Genomic DNA, 14,591 nt, shown 5'->3' with positions numbered 1-14,591 from the left:
CCTTCTGTAAAGAGGAGTGCGCGAACGCTCACCGAGCACACCTTCTGGCGCTTTCCCAGGGGTATCATGTTCTCACGGCAGCCGAGAAAGAAACTGTCCTCCCTGCAGCGTATGAAGAGTATAGGGACGTGTTTAGCGAAAGCGAAGCGGAAGTCCTACCACCCCATCGCGTATATGACTGCCAAATAGACTTGATCCCAGGGGCACAAATGCCGGCGTGTCGAGTGTACGCACTCTCGGATCTGGAGACGGAACATCTACGACACTATTTGGAGCACTATGTGGACATAGGGTTCATCAGGCCTTCTCGTTCTCCGGCCGCTTCACCCCTGTTCTTCATCAAGAAAGCTAATGGCGATTTAAGGACATGCATCGATTATCGCGTTCTGAATAAAAACACCGTGAGGAACAGGTACCCTCTTCCACTCATCCCGGTCTTGCTGGACCAGGTGAAGGAGGCAGCCATATACACTAGACTAGATTTGAGGGGGGCCTATCACCTGGTTCGGATAAGAGAGGGAGATGAGTGGAAGACGGCGTTCAAAACGCGATATGGTCTTTTTGAGTATAGGGTGATGGCGTTTGGGCTGTGTAACGCCCCGGCAGCGTTCCAATACTTCCTAGATGACGTGCTCAAGGAGTATATCGATAAAACAGCGGTGGTATACATAGATGATATCCTAATTTACTCCACGAACCCTAGCGCACACCACACTCATGTGGCCCAAATCCTGCAGAAATTAAGAGAGCACAAACTGTTTTGTAAGTTGAGCAAATGCGAGTTTGATGTGGAGAGGGTGGAATTCCTGGGGGTGGTACTGAGTCCAGCAGGGTTGAGTATGGCGGAGAGGAAAGTGACAGCCGTACAGGAGTGGCCAATCCCAAAGACAGTAAGAGACGTTCAGTGTTTTTTGGGTTTCTCAAATTATTACCGGAGATTCATTTCTCACTTCTCGCAGTTGGTCTCTCCTCTCACTCGGTTGCTGAGAAAAGGACACCCGTATTCTTGGACTCCAGAAGCGATGCAGGCCTTCAACGAGTTGAAACAGGCGTTCACTACAGCCCCGATCTTGCAACATCCACGCTCCGAAGCGCCTTTCATAGTGGAAGCCGATGCTTCCGACATAGCAGTGGGGGCGGTACTCTCGCAGAGAGAGGCGCAATCAGGACAACTGCATCCCATCGCCTTTCTCTCTAGGAAACTGACACCCGCGGAAGCAAACTACACCATCGCGGAGAAAGAGTTGCTCGCCGTCCGAAAAGCATTTCAGGAATGGAGGCATTACCTGTGGGGAGCCAGACATCCGGTAACTGTGTATACGGATCACCGGAATCTGCAATTCCTAAAGACTGCCCGACACCTTACGCAAAGACAGATGCGCTGGATGCTGTTTTTTGCAGGATACGACTTCGTCATTACCTTTCGACCAGGGTCAGAAAACAAGAAGGCTGATTCGCTATCTCGACAAGGCGGAGAACGCCTGTCTCCCAGGGAAGTCCCCGAGGCAATCATATCCCCGGCCAAAGTAATATGTGTCATCAGGGCGGATACGTATTTACAGGCAATCAGGACACATTACACCATAGAGCAGTGGCTTCAATGGGAAGACCAGGGGGTAGATCGGCGGATTGAGGGAGGTTTGCCGTTTTTCCGCAACCGATTGTTTGTGCCGTCAGGAGCGCTACAGCGGCAAGCTTTCAGGTGGTGTCATGAATCTCTGATGGTAGGTCATCCGGGGTGCGCAAAAACCCTTCAGCTTCTGCAACGACACTTCTGGTGGGATCACATGAAGGAGGATGTCAGAAAATGGATACATCAGTGCGACGTGTGTGCTCGAGCCAAGGGAGACCGCTCGAAAACGAAGGGCAAGTTGGTACCGCTACCTACTCCCGCTGGGCCCTGGCAAAACATCAGCGTCGACTTCGTGGTGGGCCTGCCAATGGACCAAGGATACGACGCGATCATGGTCGTAGTGGACAGCCTCACGAAGATGGGCCATTTTATACCATGCAAGAATCTTCCCTCAGCCAGCCAGACCGCCCAGCTATTGTTATCTCACGTGGTACGACTGCATGGTTTTCCGAGAGTTATCGTGTCGGACAGAGGCCCGCAGTTTATTGCTCGATTCTGGAAATCCTGGTGTTCGGCTCTGCAAGTGGAGGTGGCCATGTCCACCAGTTTCCACCCTCAGACGGATGGGCAGACGGAGCGTCTTAATCAGACACTAAAGACGTATCTACGCTGTTACTCCAAGGAAGCAAGCGCCTCGTGGGTGTCGCTGCTTTGGCTGGCGGAGATCTCCTACAACAACGCGTGGCATTGTTCCATCAAGGAGGCGCCCTTTCGGGCTAACTACGGCTATCATGCCAAGGTTCTTCCTTTGTCCTTCTCGGCGGAGGTCCAGAATCAACCGGCGTTGGCGGCCCAGTTGCAGATACTGGGGAGATTACATAAACGCCTAAGGATGAATCTGGAGCATGCAAAATCCGTATACAAATCCTGGGCAGACCGCCACCGGCAGGACGGCCCTTCCTACCAACCGGGCGATCGTGTATGGTTGTCTACGAGATATCTCCGTTTCAAGTTGCGCAGTATTTTCCATCCTCGATTCATTGGTCCATTCCTCGTGGTTCGCCGAGTGGGCGCGGTAGCGTATCGATTGGCGTTACCCGCCTCGTTACGTATCCATCCGGTGTTCCATTGCAGTTTGTTGAAACCGGCGGCCGGGGCCCGGAGGATGGCGGCTCCGCCGATATTCCGCGACGGCCATCTAGAGTACGAGGTGTGGAAGGTATTGGATTCCCGGTTTCGGAGGGGGCGACTGTGGTACCTGCTGGCCTGGAAGGGCTATTCGGCGGAGGAGGATTCCTGGGTGCCTGCCGCGGATGTCCACGCACCGGAGGCTGTGCGTACCTTTCACGCCCGCTTCCCGGCCAAGCCTGGTCCTAGGAGGCGCTCGGCTGGGGGGCATACTGTCAGGCGCTGATCAAGAGCGCCTACCGAATGTACAGCCAGTTGAGGACTACGACACCCAGAATCCTCGGCTGTACGGAGGAGGGGCCAAACACCGAGTAAATACGCGGCTCGAGAGCCAATCGAGGCGCGTAATACTGGATAGTGATTCAAGCTGGGGCCGACGCCCAGCGCACAGCACGGAAGACGCGTGCACTAGCGTTTACGACTTACGGAGCATTGGGAGCTCGATTGCCAGGAGGATTGGGATCTTCGTAGGGAGAAGAAGACGCCGAGAACTATACAGCGGATGCTGTGGTTCCCTCATACAGGAACTTTAACGTGGGACGCTGACGTAAGCGTCGCCACGTCTTTCAGGATTTAAGGATTACCGGGGGGTGCCGTGAGAGACCGGAATGAAGCAGAGGATTTCGCGACTGGTTCCGTGAGAACTCACCAAGACATCCGATCAGAACAGAGAGATAGTTCAGCAGCCCGTGAGTAAGAGCGTGCGCTCAAAAGCTTGCAAGACTTTGTTGTGAGTACACGTTAGGGCAGCGCTCAGGACGAGCGTGGTGCTTCATTTAGGATGTACGAGACATTTGGTTACTAACGCTCTCGTCGTATTCAGGGGAAAGAGCGTGGGGCTTCATTTGGAATTACGAGACAATTGGATGCCAGCGCTCTCGTTGTACTCAGGAGAAAGAGCGTTGTGCGTTATCTTGATTTACAAGACATTTGGTTACCAGCGCTCGTTGTACTCAAGGGAGGTGGAGTTCACTTCAAACAGCGCTTAGTGTTATAATTTGCAAAGAAGGGGCAAGGTGAACCGGGGGAGTGTTAGCTCATGTTGTGCTTAAATGCTGATGGTGCAGCGGTATGCCTGAATGGACACATTTAGTGAGACCTAAATGAGAGTAGCTTGGTTAACTACCTTTTGTCATTCCTGATATACCTGTCCCTGCTTTCCCTTCCCTGTCCCTAGTCCCTCGCCTGATTACTCTGGTACTCTGTGTTTCTATAACCAGAGCCGGGGGCATCGGGAGGTGGACCCCTTGTGCTTCGCTCGAATCTACAGGAACGACGGCGGACGTGACACTTCAGTTACAGGATAATCACTTTCCATGGGATCTGGACAGGATTTGACATGAATCCTGTTGAAGTGAAAAGGGTAAAAAGCCGGCAGAAGTGTGAATCATGCTATTGTCGGGAAATCTGCTGCAGGAAAGAGAGATTTCCAGTTATCTTGGGCAGCAGAAATGTAGCATCTTATGAACTCTTCAAAAGTTAGATTTAGTTTTTCAGTTTTGCCATTAGCTTGAGTATGAAAGCCAGAAGTCAATGTTCTTTGAATGTAAAGTTTGTTACTGAGGCTTTTCCAAAACTTAGAGATGTACAGAGGAGTGAGGTCAGAGATCATATTCAAGGGTAGTCCATGAAGTCTAAATACGTCTGAGGAGAAGATCGCAGCCATTTCTGGCACTGTGAGTAATTTGGGAAGAGCTGAGAAGTGAGCCGTTTTGGTGTACGACTCAACAGTTACCATTATCGTGGTGCGGTTCTCAGATGGGGTAAATCTACAATAAAGTCTATAGAAATGATTTCCCAAGGGTTGGAGGAAATTTCAGGCGTCAATAACAATCCTACTTTTCTTTGTGTTTCAGATGACAAAACTGGAGATATCCTGATGAAGAGTTTGCCACAACAATCTTTTCCTGAGACTCTCTTTCATTTTTGTCCAGAAATCAAGGAATCATGGCAAAGCTGAAGTTTGTTTTTGTGATTGTTTGGAAGAAATAAAGAGTTAATTGTGAACAAAAATCAGACCATTTGTATTCTTTAAGTGAATTTGAGGAAAATTTATTTCTAAATCTCTGAAATTAGCACCGGTGGTTTATTGATGGATAGTTTTGATACAGGAGGAAGCAATCAAGGAGATATACGTCTGTGGAGCAATGGTCTTCTCAACAGTCCGTGAATCCTCTGATTCAGGTTACCCCCTTGACAGAGATTCAGTGACAATATTTTCTGATCCAAGAATGATAGAAAAAAAAAACCTAATTTTAAAAAAAAATAATGTCCAGCAGGCTTGTTGATTATTCTTATATTCAGCCTGTTGGGGGACTTGATGTTTTCTATGTTCATTGTAGACAGTAACTCTAAACTGGGCTCCGAGTATGCAATGTCTCTCCCCAATGAAGGCTGCCTTAATAAAAAAAAGTTCCTGTTGTAAAGCAGAATCACTTCTTTCTGCTGGACAGAATTTTTTTAGAGAAAAAGGTGATGGGGTTTTCTTCATCGTCTTAAGTGAGCTGAATTATGAGATCTCCGATAGCTTGGTACGAGGTATGAGCATCGAGGATGGAGGGTTTTGCGGCATCAGGTTGTTGTAGTACAGGAGTTCAAATGAACGCTTCTTTAAGCCTTTCGAAAACAGCGGGGGCACTATGATTCCACTGCAAGTTCTCATGCTCTTTGAAGTAGATCAGTGACAAGAGAAACTAGTTTAGAAAAATTCCTGATTTACATCCGATAATAATTTATTAAACCAAGGAAACCTTGTTTCCTTTATCGAAGAAGGAAGGGGTCAGCTTAGGGTGTGTGAACTTTCCGGGAGTTCATACTTATGCCCTCTAAGAAAAGCGAATAACATAAATACTCCTCTCAATCCTTCCCAAATCAACATGTATCAAGCTTAGTCAACAACTTATTCTCCCTCAGACACTAAAGTACTTGTTTGACATAAGGTGAATGTTCTACAGGGTCTTGAGAAAAAATGAGAATGTCACCCAACATAGACGTGCACTGTCTGGAGGATAAGGTCAGAAAAGACGGCATTCATAAAGTGCTGGAAGATAGCTGAGGCATGACATAGGCTGAAGGACATTACCCGATATTCGTAATGCCCAAAAGTTGTTATAAAGGCTGTCTTCCACTCATCATCCGGCCAAATCGGATCAAATTATAGGCTCCTCTTAGATCTAAGTTAATGAATATTTTGGCCCTTTAAACCACCCCCGGAAATATCAGGAATGAGGAGTATAGGAAAACAATCTTTAACAGTTAATGAAATTAACTCTGTAATCTATACGTTGCTGGAGTTCAGAAGAGCCCTTCTTAATCACAAAAAATAAAGATGCTCCAGCAGTGTCTTAGATGAACCAATCAACCTGTTGTCTAAATTTGCGTCAAGATACTGTCTTAGAGCTTGTAATTCCACCAGGGACAGAGAAAAAAGACGACCATAAGGCCGATGAGAAGGTACCTCCTTAGTGGTAGATTCCTGAACCACATCTCGGTATTCTTGATAATTCTCAGGAATCTCGGTTAATTGAGCGACGTTTTGATTGATTTAGTAGGAAAGGAATTCCAAAGTTTTCGGTCGGAGAGAAGTGTACAACAGCACAATATGAGATACAGAATTCAGAGCCCAAAAATAAGGTCTGTTAAGACCAGTTGATGTACGGGTAATGTCAAGAAAGCCAGTTGATGCTCAAAAAGGACACGATAACGAGGAGAAGAAAGGTTGTAATCATCTTTTCATAATGTGGTTCCTTCTGTCACAAGACCAGAAGTCACTAAGGTACCATCAACAACTTCGATATCAACAGCTAGGGCATTCTTTTGAAGAGTAATGTGATGATTCATAGCCCACTGAATATCAACAAAGACACTAGAAGCTCTACAGTCAATAAAGACAGGAGCAAAGAGATGTTCATATTGAAATAAGAGTTCTTCTTTAGGCAGAAGAAAGTTAGATGACTTGAAAGAAGAAGGCAGAGATGATTTATTAAGACTTGCTTCTATTTCCTGCACAAGGGGTGAGCCTTCTAGTTTTCTGACTCCTTTGATTGACGACTCGGGCATAGGGGCCAAGAGTCCAAAAGTTGACCCTTCCCTCAGCAGTACAAATAAAACCCATGTTTATGCTGCCTAGATCTTTTTTTGGGAAGTCCAAGGGCCTCTAGTAAAACTCACTTGCATGGGTTCATCTTCGGAATCAGTGGTCTTGAGAGGTGTCTTAAATACAAGTTTGGAAAGAGGTTCAAGCTGAGGATGTATACGATCTTCCAATCTTTGTTCTTGAAGGCGACTTTCGATCTGGATGGTCAGCTTAATAAGATGTTAGGAGAATGCTGCCCAGCAACTCTCACAGGTTCATCCTTCAGCTCATCATCGAAAGCCTGCTGAAACAAGGTGAAGACCGCAGAGTCCGGCCAGTCAATCTCTCTTGCTAAACTCTGAGATGAAAGTATGCAAATCCATGGACCCTTGTCTTCTTTCCAAAATCTCCTCTTGGGTGGAATATTTTAGATCGAGACAGTCAACTGTCTCCTTAAATTCTGTAAGGAAGGCAGGGAAATTATCCAGAAGTGGACTAACATCTAAAACTAAAGGCACAGCCCAGCTCAAGGCATTTCCAATTGTGTCCCTGTGAAGCCTACCTTAGATCTGTCCGTGACGTAGATGATGGTCTTAAATATGAAGTGGAAATTGCATGTTGTATGTTGTATGTCCAGACTCACCGAGCTGGGACAACTGACTGATAAGAACAGGGAACAGACCAACAATTCCCGGGACATACACATGGTCCTGACGAAAGCCCGGGACCCCAACACCCCTTTCCTAGCAATCACTGAAACATGTTGATGCAGATAAGGGTGTAGGGACATCATACCCCATTAGCAACCTACACATATTTTTTCTCCATACCACAAACACCCATTATTAAAATGGGATATCTGGGTGATTTGAGTTTTTTTTTAACTCCTTTAGAAGACCAAGGACCACTATCTCAAAGTGCTCCCTTGAATATGGCTGTGTCCATCCAGGTTTTATGGGCCAGGATGCACCCGATGATGACGCATGCCACTGCTAGAGTAGGTGAGGGCTTTAAACCAACACCTAATGGTTTTTATCCACATGGGTCTATACCATATACTTTGCCATGACGTACATCTCAAGTCTTCAGGCAGCAAGGCTATAGGATACCTTTGAAGTGTACATGAATGAATTACGGAGACAGTATCCTCTGTTCCTGAATTTCTCTCTCCTCTTCCCGTCTAACAATCGTTTAGTTGTATTCTAAGTTGGTTAAAATAAACCACAGAGGACCTGCCAGCGTGATGACACCCGCAGACCTGCAAGACGGGCTGGGCGACTTGGACTGGAGGCAAAGCAGAGCTGGTCTGAGAGGAGCCGAGAGCTTCAGTGTGATAGCGCTGCCAGACCACCCCCAAGGCCAAGAGGAGGCTTACCTGGCAGGTGCCTGAGTCTGCAGCCCGGTGACCCCCAGCACACCCACATGAGCCCGCCAATCACTGTCACCAGGTGAGTACAGCTGGGGGGTCAGAGTCACATTTGGAGGCGGAGTCCAAGACTTAGTTAAAAGAGACTGAGAATATATATTTATATTCTGTCATTTTGTTGGTCATTCACCTTCAAATAACTCTATATAAAATAACGGTGCGCACGCCTCAATATGAAAGAAGTGCGAGTTAAAGTAAATGTTAGGAAATGATCTCTGAAAGATCACTGTTTAATGCAATCACTGGTCATGTCTGTGTGTGAGTGTGTGTGTGTGGTGTGTGTGTGCTTGTGTGTGTGTAAGTAACCAGAGAGTAAAGGGAGGATACACCAGTTCACTGGGAGGGTGGCGGGAGGAGGAGAGATGGTGACTTGTGTATTTATAATGCTACAAAGGTCCCAACCTGTGACTGAAAGCACTGTGAATATAAAAGTCATTATTTTATTACTGGACACACAATATGAAAAAGGCTTCCAGAAAATGTGCAGGTATTGTGTTTAATATAAAGCAAGTGCTGGCAAAATATATTTTTTTAGTAAAATGCCATCAGACTGTACGTAGTGCAAACCTTCTATAGAATGATATGTATCTCTTTCCATGCACTTCATTGCGTGGTTTTACTCGTGAGAAACTGTGGGCCCGATTTACAGAACTAATTTACGACAAAATCCTAAACTTACTACTTTTGGTGTTCATAGAAGGCATTTAGTAGTCTTAAATTAGGATTTTGTCTTAAATTAGGATTTTGTCTTCAGTTAGGATTTTGTCTTAAATTAGGATTTTTTCTTAAATTAAACTTAAGTTGGTCTTAAGTTTAATTTAAGACAAAATCCTAATTTAGGACAAAATCCTAATTTAAGACAAAATCCTAATTTAGGACAAAATCCTAATTTAAGACAAAATCCTAATTTAAGACAAAATCCTAATTTAAGACTATTAAATGCCTTTTATGAATACCAAAAGTAGTCAATTTAGGATTTTGTGAATCGGCCCCGTCACTCTAAGTGGTTTTACTCGAGAGGATGTGCCACTCTAAGTGTCAAACAGTTGTCAGTAAATGTCACTCATAAGTACAAAGAAACCATTGAAATGTCACACATGATCAATATGAAAACTTGACAGTTACATATCTGCAAAGATTTCATTTTGGAACAGGAAAGAGGGAGATTAAAAAGAAAGTTGGGGAATTTTCCTGTCCACTGACTTACATTGAAGCAGAAGCGGTTTAAGTGGGCAACAGCTTAAATAAAGCCATTTTGGGCTTAAGGAAGTCGGGAGACTCCCGACTGAATCGGGTCTGTTGGCATGTATGTTATGAGTTTGTTATAAGCCAGGCCCCAACCCTTCCAGACTTTCTGAGGCATTAGCCTCTCTGGAGTCCTCCTGCTTTCTCAGTGACCAAGTGTGGTGATCAGAATGTTTGACTCACTGCTTCATCTCAGCATCCTAATGGCCGTTATAGCAGAGAAAGTGAGACGCAAAGTCCAATTCCAGTCACAGGGGGCTCCCTAATCCCTCACACAGACCTCGACCATCTAGAGGGGTCTCTGATTATTCAGGACTGCCCCCCTCCACCTGAGTGGCCTGAAGACCTGCTGGGGGCTCTGGGAACAGAGGTGCCAGAGGCCCTACTTTGGTGCGGATTGCGTGGCATTGCCCCCACCCCTCCTATACTGTGTGCTGGACATCGCCCTCTGGAGAGAAATGCCTGGAAGACGCTGGGCCCCTGTAGGGGGCACTTACTTCCACCCCCACACTCCACATTTCTTTGAGCAGAGGGTGCCTGCTCTTTTGATCCACTAGAACGTCTTTGAAAACTTCTGCAAAGATGCTCTCCATGTTGAGAGCCGAGGTAATGATTTTTAGGTCAAAGTCGACCTGACAGCACAGCTGTCTGCTTAAGCAAAGAACTCTTGTGGGCATTCTAAAAGCTTTCCTGAAAATGCATTCGACCCTTTCGCTATCCCTCCGTGTATTCTTCCCCGAGTGCTTGGTTTCTCTAAACAGGCCTTTAAAGTTTGTTCTTATCTCATCACCTTTGCTGTGCGGTGTTTACTTTCTTTTCTTTCTCTGACATTCTGAGAGGATTTATGTGACAATCTTGCTTGGTATTGAGGAAGAAAAGTTATTTTTCTAACATACAACAAAATTTAAATGTATTTAAATGAACTGTGCACGCTATGTGCATCTTGGCCGCTCTCCAGTAGGCCTGGGCTGTAAATTCTGTTCCAGTCGCGGAATTTGGGTAATTTCGCATTCCGCAGAGAATGCGGAATTGCCAAAAATTCTGCGATCCGCGGCTTCGCGGAATTTTTTGCTTGTTCGCGTTTTTTAAAATGCGCGTTCGCAAGATATTTCCCCCCCGAGCACGCAAACAGCGTTCGCAAACAGGAAAAAAGCATCGCGAACGGGCAGAAGAAGCAATTCTGCATGTTCGCTGAATTTCTGCATGCTCACGGGGATTTTTTACAGTTTCACGGAGCTTTGCGTAGCGCGACTATGCAAATTACGCCCACCCCTACTCTCCAGGCACTTCCGGTTCCCTCAGCCACCTCCAGGCCTTGGGGTCAAACTTCAGGCCACTTGAACGGAGGGGGGCGGGGGGGTTCTGGTCCTGAATTGTGTGTGAATACCCCCCTCACTGGATGAGGTCTGTGTGAGTGTGTGAGCACCTCTAGGCACGGCATTGGGTTTGCTTTTCACTGTCTCTGCAGTAATGGCCATTACATCACTCAGGTAAAGGAATGTGAGAGTCAGACATTCTCATCTCTGCACTCGGTCGCTGTGAAGGTAGGAGGGGTCCAGAGAGGGCCCTGCCCTGCAAGGTGGAAGGGCTGGGCCTGCCTTATAAAACCCCCTCTAGCATATAAGCCTGCGAAGAGACATTCTCATCCCTTATGCATTAACTGAGATGTGACTGCCTCCCTTTGCATCTGCGAGCTATGTGACTGACTCCACCCCAGCCCTCCCAGCCATGAAGCAGCGAGTCCAGCCTGCTCTGCCATTGAAGGCCTGGCCTCCAGCCCGCTGTAGGACAGCGCTCCCGAGGCCCCCGGACTGGAGCCAGCCTGCCGTGGCTTTACCATGGAGACGACGGCGCCATCGCCAGGCCCCACCCCACGCAGGTGAGCATCCTGCGGCTTGTTGAAGGTATCTCCAGGGAGGTGTGTCTGCGGTGTGGTCAGCCCCCACAGCCTCCCGAGAGCCACAGGGACTCGTATCCCAAAGGCAGCGGCAGAGAGTGGCCGTGAGCCAGACTCAGGTGGGCGGAGGACGAGCCGGTCTGACAACTTCCAGGATTGCAACATATAGAACACTGAGGTCAGACAACTGCAAACACGCACCTGGGAATGCACAGTGTGCACTGAGTTCTGATCCGTTGTGTACATTCGGTGGGTTCGTCAGACATCTCACGTCTCACTGAGCGCGTCTTCCCACTCCTCAGAGCACGATGCACTCGCTGAGTGCGAGTCTTACTCCTCAGAGCATGGGTGCACTCACTGAGTGTGAATCCCACGCCTCAGAGCATGGGTGCACTTGCTGAGTGTGAATCCACTCCTCAGAGCATGGGTGCACTCACTGAGTGTGAGTCCACTCCTCAGAGCATGGGTGCACTCACTGAGTGCATCATCCCACGCCTCAGAGCATGGGGGCACTCACTGAGTGTGAGTCTCAATCCTCAGAGCATAGGTGCACTCACTGTGTCATCCCACTCCTCAGGGCACGGGTGCATTCACCAAGTGTGAATCCCATTCCTCAGAGCTTGTGTGCACTCGCTGAGTGTGAGTTCCACTCGTCAGAGGACAGATACATTCACTGAGTGTGTCATCTCACTCCGCAGAGCACGGGTGAACCCGCTGAGTGGGAGTTTCACTCCTCAGACCTCGGGTGAACTCAAAGAGTGTGAGTCTCACCCCTAAGAGCACTGGTGCACACACTGTGTCATCCCACTACTCAGAGTACGGGTGCACTCGCTGAGTGTGAGTCTCACTCCTCAGAGCACGAGTGCAGTCACCGTGTCATCCCACTCTGTTGAGCACAGGTGCACTCACTGTGTCATCCCACTCCTCAGAGCACGGGTGCACTCGCTGAGTGTGAGTCTCACTTCGCAGAGCACGAGTGCACTCGCTCAGTGTCAGCTCACTCCTCAGAGCGCAGGTGCACTCACTGTGTCATCCCACTCCTCAGAGCATAGGTTCACTCACTGTATAATCCTACTCCTCTGAGCACGGGTGCACTCGCTCAGTGTGAGCTCACTTCTCAGAGCACGGGTGCACTCACTGTGTCATCCCACTCCTCAGAGCATAGGTGCACTCACTGTATCATCCCATTCCTCTTAGCACGGGTGCACTCAATGAGTATGAGTCCCATTCCTCAGAGCAGGTGTGCACTCGCTGAGTGTGAGTTCCACTCATCAGAGGACAGATACATTCACTGAGTGTGTCATCTCACTCCGCAGAGCACGGGTGAACACGCTGAGTGGGAGTTTCACTCCTCAGACCTCGGGTGCACTCACTGAGTGTAAGTCTCACTCCTCAGAGCACTGGTGCACACACTGGGTCATCCCACTCCTCAGACCTCGGGTGCACTCACTGAGTGTAAGTCTCACTCCTCAGAGCACTGGTGCACACACTGTGTCATCCCACTCCTCAGAGTACGGGTGCACTCACTGAGTGTGAGTCTCACTCCTCAGAGCACGAGTGCAGTCACTGTGTCATCCCACTCTGTTGAGCACAGGTGCACTCACTGTGTCATCCCACTCCTCAGAGCACAGGTGCACTCAATGTGTCATCCAACTCCTCAGAGCACGGGTGCACTCGCTCAGTGTCAGTCTCACTCCTCAGAACACGGGTGCACTCACTGTGTCATCCCACTCCTCAGAGCATAGGTTCACTCACTGTATAATCCTACTCCTCTGAGCACGGGTGCACTCGCTCAGTGTCAGCTCACTTCTCAGAGCACTGGTGCACTCACTGTGTCATCCCACTCCTCAGAGCATAGGTGCACTCACTGTATCATCCCATTCCTCTTTGCACAGGTGCACTCAATGAGTATGAGTCCCATTCCTCACAGCAGGTGTGCACTTGCTGAGTGTGAGTTCCACTCGTCAGAGGACAGATACATTCACTGAGTGTGTCATCTCACGCCGCAGAGCATGGGTGAACAGGCTGAGTGGGAGTTTCACTCCTCAGACCTCGGGTGCACTCACTGAGTGTAAGTCTCACTCCTCAGAGCACTGGTGCACACACTGGGTCATCCCACTCCTCCGAGTACAGGTGCACTCGCTGAATGTGAGTCTAATTCCTCAGAACACGAGTGCAGTCACTGTGTCATCCCACTCCTCAGAGCACAGGTGCACTCACTGTGTCATCCCACTCCTCAGAGCACAGGTGCACTCACTGTGTCATCCAACTCCTCAGAGCACGGGTGCACTCGCTCGGTGTCAGTCTCACTCCTCAGAGCACGGGTGCACTCACTGTGTCATCCCTCTCCTCAGAGCATAGGTTCACTCACTGTATCATCCCACTCCTCTGAGCACGGGTGCACTCGCTCGGTGTCAGTCTCACTCCTCAGAGCACGGGTGCACTCACTGTGTCATCCAACTCCTCAGAGCACGGGTGTACTCACTCGGTGTCAGTCTCACTCCTCAGAGCACGGGTGCACTCACTGTGTCATCCCACTCCTCAGAGCACGGGTGCACTCGCTCAGTGTCAGTCCCACTCCTCAGAGCATAGATTCACTCACTGTGTCATCCCACTCCTCAGAGCATAGGTTCACTCACTGTATCATCCCACTCCTCAGAGCACGGGTGCTCTCAATGAGTATGAATCCCACTTCACAAAGCATGGAAAACTCCTCAAAGCACCTGTTCCCTCACTGTGTGCGAGTCGCACTCCTCAGAGCACAGGTGCACTCTCTCAGTGTGAGCCTCACTCCTCAGAGCGCGGGTGCCCTCGCTGTGTGTAAGTTTCGCTCCTAAGAGCATGGGGCACTCACTGAGTGTGAGTCCCGCTCCTCAGAGCATGGGTGCGCTCACTAAGTGTGAGTTGCACTCCTCCGAGCATGGGTGTACTCACTGAATGTGAGTCCCTCTCCCTAGAGCATGGTGCACTCACTGAGTATGCTTATGAGTGTGAGTCTCACTCCTCAGCGCACAGGTACACTCGCTGAGTGTGAGTCTCAATCCTCAGATCACAGGTGTACTCACTAGGTGCGGTATTCCACTCCTCAGAACACAGGCGCACTCGCTGAGTGTGAGTCCCACTCATCAGAACACAGGCGCACTCGCTGAGTGTGAGTCTCACTCCTCAGGGCACGGGTGCACTTGCT

General features: G+C 48.7%; 1 long non-coding RNA gene across 2 annotated transcripts in view; it reads left to right on the top strand.

The window, feature by feature from the left end:
- The first annotated feature begins 8,125 nt into the window (after positions 1-8,125).
- LOC146839404 (uncharacterized) overlaps positions 8,126-14,591 on the top strand; it is a 54,844-nt gene continuing 48,378 nt past the window's right edge. The window contains exon 1 of one of the 2 annotated variants that reach the window (XR_014981071.1): positions 8,126-8,284. This is a non-coding gene — a long non-coding RNA (uncharacterized LOC146839404). The remainder of the gene's footprint in view (positions 8,285-14,591) is intronic. The other variant, XR_014981072.1, reaches the window with a different exon arrangement.

This window comes from Triturus cristatus, chromosome 4_1 (assembly GCF_964204655.1).
Source record: "Triturus cristatus chromosome 4_1, aTriCri1.1, whole genome shotgun sequence".
NCBI lineage: Eukaryota > Metazoa > Chordata > Amphibia > Caudata > Salamandridae > Triturus > Triturus cristatus.
This window is presented reverse-complemented; position numbering and strand designations above follow the sequence as displayed.